Below are 10647 nucleotides of genomic sequence, written 5' to 3'. Positions count from 1 at the left end.
ATCTTTTAACTTTGACCGACTACTTATATTGACAAATTATTAACCGATTCTATATTTTTCTTATTCTATTTCAATTTTTGTGATTTATTTTCCTTGTTAATCATATTATTGATTAATTTTTGTTTTTTTTTCTCTCTAATAAATATGTATATGATTTATTTGATATACCTATTAATACTGAGTTTAGATTAGAATTTAAGAAAATGATTATTGCACATATTTTTTGGTAATTTACACATTTAAAAAATATATTTTATTAATAGTTACAGGAAGTGTGACGCTATTTGATGTATTAACAAATCATGATTTAGAAGTTTTTTTTTCGATTGATGGGACGATCGATGGATATCTGAACAATTTTAATAATTCCCTTTCGAACAATTTTGCATGCAAAACGCAATATATCAGAGTTTTGAAGTTATACTTCTTTTGGGCGCGTTTCGGAACAAATGAAGTGAATGAATTTTTACGATGCGCGCGCACCAACCGACCAAAACGATTAACAAGATGAAGTTTGTCGGTATTTACGATGCGCGCGCACCGACCGACCAAAACAATTAACAGAATGAAGTTTGTCGGTATTTACGATGCGCGGGCAAAGCGATTTGAAATGAACTGCACGAAGTAAGTCGATATATCTCCCTTATGATGATTGATATTAAATAACTGTGAATATCTTCCAAAATATCTTCAATAACGTTGATTATTTGTGAATATTAATAATTAAAAGTCTGTTTTGGAGGTTAATTGAGGTACGTATTAATTTTTTGAGGTTAACCGAGTTATGCATTATTATTTATTTTTCCCTGTACCTTTTTTATTTTCTTTTTTCGTTCGACTCTTATTACTCTTATTACTATGAAAATCTCTAAGCATTAGGAAAAAACCTAGGAATAATGATTTTCATGAAAATCTATTGAGCACGGGCTTATTACTTGACAGATAAGAAGTTAGTGGAATGAGAATGTGGAAGGGTCGGTACGAATTGAAATCGACGGGATCGACGGTGGCTATCGCTAATACAGAGAGATTAGACACATCTGTTAGGCCCTTGGTTAAACGACAGTACTATACTCTTCTTCTCTACTTCTATACGCTGCGTTTAGGTGACGTATTGCACGATCCTAGCTAGATTCGAATATACGCCGTGAAACTTTACAAAATCCCAACCGCAATAATGATGTCGGTTTTCTACGCGCGTATATAACAAACCAACGATGGGCAATCCATCATCAACTGGTTATTATTTAAGCCGCAACGTGACGTCATAAATATCTCGTTAGGGACAAGTCGTTGCGTTTCGGAACAATGTTCCTACCTATGACATTGATGCATCGGACCGTTTTTCCTTTTTTTTCCTTCCTCCTTTACGATACACGAGGATCCGCAGCACGGTTTTTCTTACGAAACAAAAATAAAAAAGGAAGGAGAACAAAAAAATCATGAAAATTCTAGACACCCCCCAACAGCCCCCACACCCTTGTCCCCTCTACCCCGATCCCTCATACAGATTCGAGCTTTCAAATTCGATACATCTCACGCTCCTCGTCATATATTTATCGTTACCATCCAATTTTCCGAGACACTGGTGAGACCTTGTAAAATGATACAGACCAATTCATTTTTCTTATACACCTATAATAAATACCTTACAGATAAGAAGGAAAAAGAAACTTCTTTTCCCGATATAATAATATTTCTTTTTATAAGCGTGAATATGTTTCGCGTGACGAGTGTTTAAGTGCAGACAGCTAATAAGTTAAAAACGAAATTGAATTCTAACATGTACACGTATAATATATATACACACACACATATACATAGATACGTGTCAAAAAGGAAAGAAGTTTCTTCAACTATATTCTATGAATGGGGGCCCATATAACGCTCGAACGCATTCTCTTCTTCTTCTTCTACCACGATGACTGATAGACCGAGAAAAGACGACTGAGGAGAGAGTGACTTAAGCCCCATTTGTCGGGGCCCTTACGGATCTCGAGTCAACAGCTGTTCCCCCCTCTCCCCCATTCCCATCCCCCATTCCCCCGGTCCCCCGTCATCCCCATTTCCCCTCCTAAGATTTTTCAGATCTCTGACCTATCTTTTCATGAATCCTCCCGACAAAAGCGGCTCCCGTATTTGGACAGTATTAGCGTTAAATTTGGTCAATGAAAATTTTTTCAAACGGGGAATAGTATACACCACAAACGATATATATGAATCCGACAATTTCTATATCGATTTTTGACGAAAATAATATCTATTTTTATTATTCGTGGAATTTTCAACGTCCAACGCGACTTCCGCATTTCTTTTGGATTATTATTATTATTATTATCATTCTTATTCATATTTATTCGTCATAGTAGACGTTGCAAACTCGTATTTTTGTGAGAGTCGAAATGAATATTTGATCTTTAAATCCTTTTTGACTTTTCCCACTCCTCTCCCCTCCCAGTCACTGATTCAAAGCCGATTCGCGTATAAAAAGGTTTTCTTTTTCTTTTTCGTAGATGTTTCTACATTTTTCTTTTCTATTCTACGGTAAAATAAATATATTTTATTTAATAATAATAATATAGAGATAATTTTGGTGTGAATTTGTAAGATAACCAATACCTGGGTACGCACGAGAAAATTAATTAATTCTCTCGTACGTAAATGCGTAAACTTCCTATAATTGTGGGCAGAGTTTGTGGACAGGTGGTAGGAAAGTCTCTTCTCTCATTAGCGTGTAACACGTGCTTAACACGTACTTGGGATACCAAGTGGCTTCTAAATATGACAGACAGGACAGTTCTAAGGTGTTCAAACGTTGCGTACGAATATATTTATTGTTCATTCGAAATAATCTTCCTAATCAAAATTCATTTCAATTCATTCAAGAAATAAAAAAAGGGAAAATAATCAAAATGATAACTGAACTTTGATTAATTTATAGTTAACATTAACGTTATCTTATATCAGGTTGATTCATATCAATTAATTAAAGAAATAAATGAAAGGAAATAATCAAAATGATAACTGAACGTTGATTGAATTCATATTTCAAATTATTATAGTTATCTTATCTATTAGGTTGATGCAAAGATTTAAAATTATCAAAAGAAAAAAAAGGGAGGGGGAAAATGTGAAAAACGAACGTTATGCTAGTTTCCTAACCGTAGCAGGATGAAGAGATGAACGGTACAATGATACAAATTATCCACGAACGAATGATCAGATGCATGCCTAATATAATGTAATCATCGACGTGTGACAATTCATACCGTGTGACAAACAACAATACCAACAACAAAATTGGTTTTTATCCTATGCGTCCCTATCCTAAATGACTTCTTCACTAACAGTACAATTCTTTACCTGTCTTCGCGTGACGAGACGTATCGTCGTTAATAATAGGTGATGTCCCATAAAATTAGGCTATACTTAAAACCACCCCTCTTCAACGCACTGACCCCACACACACGCACATTATATTTTATCTTTTTTGTCCAAGATTTTCGTGAAATATGTGAGATATGTGAAATCGAATGTTTTTACGTTTTCGAGTATCTATAAATTGTAATATATTATGTAAAATTTAATAGAAAATCAAAATGTTAATGTATAACTTGTATATGTAGTATGCTATTGTATATATATATGTATATTATGTGTATTAAATATTTATATGTGTATTATATATATAAATACATATGCAATATATAATATAATACATAATACAAATATATAATAATGTATTAATTTTATCTTTTTTTTTAGAGAAAGTTAATTACTGTAGCATGCTCTGATCGTTAAAGAAATAATTCGAAAAATTTCATCTTTCAATAAAATGAAAAAAAAAAAAAAAACATATAACTTAAAAACCCATATAAAACATTATTTACCATAGTTTACAAAATAACAAACTACACACACATACATACATTTACTTCATACGCAAACTACAAGTTAACGGGAGATTTCTTTCCCGTAGGTTTTTCAACCGAAAGAAACGCATAAACGTATCTCATCCACGATCCTATTCACCCTGAAAAATAAAGAAAGAAAGGAAGAAAGAAAGAAAAGTCCCTTTTACTTCTCCCAAGCCCTTCCATCCTTCCTTCCATCTTTCCTTCCTTCCTTCCTTCTTCTTGTTTCTGCAAAATCTGCAAAACGATCTTGTTATAAGCGTAATACATCGTCACCCTCTCCGTTCGCGTTCGGGAAAATATCCGTTAAGAAGTTTTCGTAGAAACGTATCAGCCATCGAATGGGACTGGAATCGAGTTCTCGGGGAAAAAGTTTCGACGTCTGCGGAGTTACATCGAAAGGACGGACGACGGCCCTTCCTTCCTTCCTCCCTTCCTCCCTTCCTTCCTTCTTCTTTACCTCTCTCTAGGTGTTTCTAAACTTTCGATATATCTCGCTCCTCGTATCCCACGCGTACGACGTGTTCATGAAACGCATAATCGTGACGAGAATAAAAATACCTTTTTTCGTAGATTTCAAATCGAAAATAGGGGGAAATGAAAATGGAGAAATTCTGTTTCCCTTGATGGGCATCGAAATCTTCTTCTTCATCCTCAGGTGGGCGGGGAGGGCAGGGAGGTTCAGGGAAGACGGGGAAAGGGATTTGGAAAATTTACATTTAATATTTTTATATTATCTTAATGAATTTTCTTTTCTTTTTTTGAAGTTTAGATTACAAATAAATAAAAAAACAAAAAGGAGAAAAATAGGAACACGTCGAACACGAAAATTTATCGTTTAGAAAATGAAAATTATATCTAATTATTAATTATAAAATTATATATAATATATATATTAATATTATTACATTGTATAATTATTAATTATAAAAATTGTATATAATATATATATTATATATATATGAACGTATTTAGGTTAAAAAAAAAAGTAGAAAATAGGAAAAAATCTATTGAAATCCAAATAGAAATTTCGTTTTAACGCGATCATCGAATAATACATTCGATCGCAGCTGTCCGCTTAACAATTATCGGCATTATTGTCAGCTAATCGGTAGGACGAAGCTTAGTAGTCGTACGACGAAGCGTGCAATTTGCACGATTTTATGGCTCATTTTGTTCCCTGCAGAATAATTTCACCCTACAACCGAAAGGAAGGATGGATGATAAAAGGGGGAGAAGGATAGATCGGAACATCGTTGGATTTTACCTTTATGTGTGCCTAGTTTCTTTTTTTTCAATATATATATATACACACATCATTTCTTCTAATCTTTTATTTATTATTTTTTTGTCATAAAATAAAAAGATAAAAAAAAACAGGGGAAACGAAAACGAGCAACGAATTAACTTTCTAACGACAGATTTATCTGTAGTCGTTGGTCACGATTTATGCAAAATATCGTAACGTATTTAAAACGAGGGAAGGGGGGAGGGAAATAAAATCGAATAAAATGAATGAATTAATAGAAATGTTATCACTATCGATATACTATACGTAAAAATAAAAAAAAAGAAAGATTGACAATTCGATTTAAGCCGATTGAACGAAGTTTTTAGTAAAAGTACGAGAAAAAAAATATGGCGGTCACGTTTCGATCAAGCATATGTACATAATTTAAAATCGATTCATTTTAGAAAAATAAAATCGAATAAAATGAATGAATTAATGAAAATGTTATCACTATCGATATACTATACATAAAAAAATATTAAAAAAAGAACAGATTAACAATTTTTGTAGGTTAACCAACCGATTGGACGAAGTTTTCAGTAAAAGTGGAAGAAATAAAAAATATGGCGGTCACGTTTCGATCAGACATATGTACATAATTTAAAATAAATTCATTTTAGGAAAATAAAATCGAATCAAATGAATGAATTAATAGAAACGTTATCACTATCGATATACTATACATAAGAAAATATAAAAAAAAGAACAGATTAACAATTTTTGTAGGTTAACCAACCGATTGGACGAAGTTTTCAGTAAAAAATACTAGAAAAAAAAAAATGATGCCGGTGTCACGTTTCGATCAGGCATATGTACATAATTATCTCGGTCTTTCGTTTACATTGCTATTCATTTTACTACTATTGCATATTACTACTCGATACGCCCGTGTTGACCACGATAACGTCTGCCTACCCGTAATGATGCGCGATATAACTAGGACTTAATACTCGTAGAAATCCGGGAAGCATATGGCGTTCTCTCTACAACGACGCTTATCTCCGCCGGTAAATTATTAAAAATAATTCTCCGAACGTTCCCCAACTCACTCACTCTCTTTCTCTCTCTCTTTCTCTCACACATTCTCCGCGAATGAAAAACGATTTTATTGCCACTTGACTGGACACGCGGTTCTCTGATATTTAAACCTCGATCTCGTTTTCTTTTTTTTCTTTTTTTTTTTTTCAACTTCTCCTTCGTTAATTTTCTTTCGAAACAAATCTTTCGACAGCGTCAACGCTTTTGACATTTTAAAAATAATTCATTGAATTATCGAAGTTATATTTTCAATGTAATTTTTTCAAATGTAAGAATCTCTAATATTAATTATGAATTTCATTATTCGTTTTATTTATCAATTACGTAGTTAATCAAAAATACTATACGTTCATCTAACACACATGATACATAGAAGATAGTTTATAATTAATTATGATTACACGTGTCGTATATAAGACACACACACACACACACGATATGCATTAGTGCATTAACAAAAGTATATTTATGAAAGATTTAAAATAGGGTTACTCAACGATCCTAATCTTCGACAAAAAAGAAAAGAAGAAGAAGAAGAAGAAGAATCATTTCCAAAGGAAAGAGAAAGTTTATGCAAAATGTTGCCTATCTTTCTAAATTGTGTTGGTTAACCTGTACATATGACGATTGTAACAATAATCCAACCGAGTAATCTTTGTATCTCTCGAAGATTATTTTACGAAAAGAAAAAAAAAAGGAAAACAAAACAAAAAAACAAAAAAATAAAACGAAGGAAAAGTCAAATTACGAGTACGGGATTCAACTTGAAGACAAGAAAAAAAAATAAAAGGTAAGAAAAAGATATAATATTTCAGATACAAAGAGTCTTATTATACCCAGTGCTCGTTAGATTACCTGGCGAACGGAAGGAAGGAAGGAAGGAAGGAAGGAAGGAAGGAAGGAAAGAAGGCGCCCCTTATTCACAAAATACGTATCTCTCGCCATCAGTCATCTCGATAAAAAGGGCTTAACGTCTTCGAGACGAGGAGGCGAGAATTGATATTTTCAAAACGAAAGAGTGATAAATTCGTGAATGTCTTTCATTTAAACGAGCCACCCCGGCTTATATTATTAATAGAAATATTTTTAAGTATAATAGTAGAATTTTATATATATCCTAACCCCTCCCCCATTTCAAAGTAATTTTCCCATTTTTACCTTATCATCCATTTTCATATACATTTACATATACAAATACATAATCAAGCATACACCGCGATCAGCAACATTTCATTTGTTGAAAGAGAAAAAGAGAGGAGTGAGGGGTGGCAGTGTTGGTGTTGGCGATGGTGGAAGGGGTTCGTAAAAATTTACAGAACTCGTGCGAGCCCCCGGGTGTTATTTCTTCCCTCGTAACGCAAACGACTAAGAAACTTTAGTAAGAAAAGTCGGTAAATTTCTTTCCCGTCGAAGCCCGTTCCAAACGCAAGGGAATATTGGAAAAGCAAGCAAGCGGTCGGCCATCGTAGTCGTCGTAGTCGTCGTAGTCGTCGTGATCGTCGTCGTACGTAACGTACTTACGAGGAAAACGTTACAAATAACTTAACCTAGCTAGCTAGCTAGCTAGGTTCAAGCGAGTGTTCCCTTAAATTTCGTAATCCGCGATAAATAGCATCGTATAAACAACCGTTATAACTCATCGAAAGGGAAAATCGAAGCTCTACGAGAAAGTTAGCGACGGGCGCCGCCCCATTCCCTCCCACCCAACCCCACTCCGCCCATCCCGCCCCACCCCCTTTTTGCCAATTTTTTTCTCGCCACGCTAATTACGCTACTACCTCCCGTTCAACCCCCAGTCCTCAACCCCCCAACCCATTCTTGAGCAACGCGTTAACTTCGGGCCGGCTCGGTAAATAACTTCGTACGCGAAACGTGATCTGTTCTATCCTTGGATTTCAAATTACGTTACATTTGTCTGTTATTATAAATATCTATTATGTGTATATCTTAGATCATATGAATTTTCGTAATATTGTTATGGTATTTAATATTATATTTTTGTTTGTTATTCATTTGATAATGTTATATTACATTTTGTGTATATCAATAATGTATGTAATAATATGTAATATAAATATAATATACAAGATAATAAATGTAATTAAGTATTTTTCAAAATATTAATAACACAAACAAATGTTTGATTTTAATTTTACTAGTTTAGAATTATTACTTGTTTAGAACAATATCGAAATATCAAAATTGTTTTAAAATTAATATCCTAAATTCTAAATAACAAAATAACTTCGTACAATCGGAAATGAAATGTTCCTGAAAACCTCTTAAGCGTTGTTTTTTCTTATTTCCAAACGAGCAAATATCTCGTCGTCCGAATGTAGAAACAAGAAGGCCATAGGAGAAAGAGATAAAGAGAGATAAAGAGAGAGAAAGAAAAAGAGAAAAAGAGAGAGAGAGAGTCGAGTGGGAGGCGCCTGGACACTTACGGGCCGATCATTACGTTGGTTGAGTGCCAGAAAAGCGGCGAGTTCATCCCAACATTCGTTATGTCCTGGCCGGAGGCAATGGTTCATCGAGTACGAAGTAACCGAATTCTCGTTGACGCGCGCATATAGCCCCGTACGTAGGTTCGAGGGATGGCCAAAACGAGTTGAGGGGAAACAAGTGGGCAGCGGGGTAAGGAACGGGCTGGAGGAGGAAGGGAAGGGGGCTAAGTGGACCATCGGAAGCGAATAACTCGATTGTAAGAGAGACAGAAATAGAATGAAAGAGGAACTGTGAGAAAGACAGAGAGAAAGAATATGGGTGGGATGGGGGGAGGGTTGAGGGTTTAGAAAGAAGAGATAGGACAACGAAGAGAAGAGAGTATTCTCTTGGAAGAGACAAGAAGGAAGGAAGTTATCGAAGCTACAGTGTCACCGTAGTCGTCGAGGAAACTGAAGAGAGCCAGCCAGCCAGCCAGCCAGCCAGCCAGCCAGCCAGCCAGTCAGCCAGTCAGCCAGCCAGCCAACAAACGAGCCAACCAACCAACCAAGTAGTCAGCCAGCAAGCCAGCCAGCAAGCAAGCAAGCAAGCAAGCTAGCAAGCTAGCTAGCTAGCTAGCGAACCAGCAAGTTCTTGTTTTATTCAGTCGGGATCATAAATTACGAATTTAAACACACAATGAAAGACGCTTAACAAGAAGCTAACGCGAGATTGAGAGGCCCCGCCCGGAACACCTCTTCTTCCGTTAGAACGACATCCTGGCAACCAATCAGCGCTTGGTACCGCCCCCTACGGCAGGGCCGTCCCACGAGGGGGACGCCAATCCGCTCTCGCCCCTCGTTTAAACGCCACGCGTCCTGGGGGCAGACCTATCCCGACAGTTGTCTCTCTCTTTCTCCCATGGTTGTACCACGAGGACGAGAAAGAAGAGGAGGTGGAGGTGGAGGAGAGGACCCTTTCGAGAACGTCTAGTATCTATATGTGTCTGCCTGCCTGCCTGCCTGCCTGCCTGCGTGAGAATGTGTTTCAGTGTGAGTATTTCTATGTGTGTGAGTGAAAGAGAATGAATACGGGTGAGAGAGAGAGAGAGAGAGTGAGAGAGAGAAATAGCAGTTGCCACCAGTGAGAGAGTAGTCGTACCAGCCATCGGAGAGTCGACCGACGATACTCTCCAAGAGATCGACGCTCAGACAGAGACAGAGAGTCCCACGACTCCTCTCGCACTCTGTTGTAGATGGAGACCACCGTGGATACACCGATTCACGATCGAACCTACTCCATTCTCGCGTGAGCACTTCACCATCATCGACTACACCACGTCGGGTGCCGGCTGCTGCTGCTCCTGCTGCTGCTGCTGGACCAACGACGACGCCTTTTTTAACTCGCGAATCTATAAGTGGGTGCATCTGTTATGAAACGAACCGGTGAACGTGATTATTGTTGCGAATGACGACGGCGTTTATCTCGCGTGTAATGATTCGTCGTGTTTCATTTTGAAAATATAAGAACATCGTGAAATTGAAATTGATTATTTCGTGTCGTGTTACTGCTACTACTACTACTACGGACAACGACGATTATTCCAATAGGAAAAACGAGTTTTTTTTTTGTCCGAGTTTGGTGGTGGGTTCAACCGGAAGTAGAATAAAAAAGAAAAAGGAGGAAGAAAAGGAAGAGAAAGAAAGAGATTGAAAAATTCGTGGGATCTTTGTAAGGGTCAAAAGGGGGGCACTCCGTGAAAAGCGAATAAAGCTGTAGAAAAGTTTGTGTGTGTTGGTCAATAGAGGATATACATAGACGTATAGTGTTCGTTCAGTCGGACGTATATAAACGAAGGAAGGGAAAAAGAAAAAATAAAGCACGCACACAACAGCCACGCACTTGTTTACGCACGCAAACGCACACGCACACGCGCGCGAACGTAAATCGTGAAAATATTGGCAGACCGTTACAGAACGTCTC

This window comes from Polistes fuscatus, unplaced genomic scaffold (genome assembly GCF_010416935.1).
Source record: "Polistes fuscatus isolate 324 unplaced genomic scaffold, CU_Pfus_HIC Scaffold26, whole genome shotgun sequence".
NCBI lineage: Eukaryota > Metazoa > Arthropoda > Insecta > Hymenoptera > Vespidae > Polistes > Polistes fuscatus.
The sequence above is the reverse complement of the archived record's forward strand: the minus strand, read 5'-3'. Positions refer to the sequence as shown.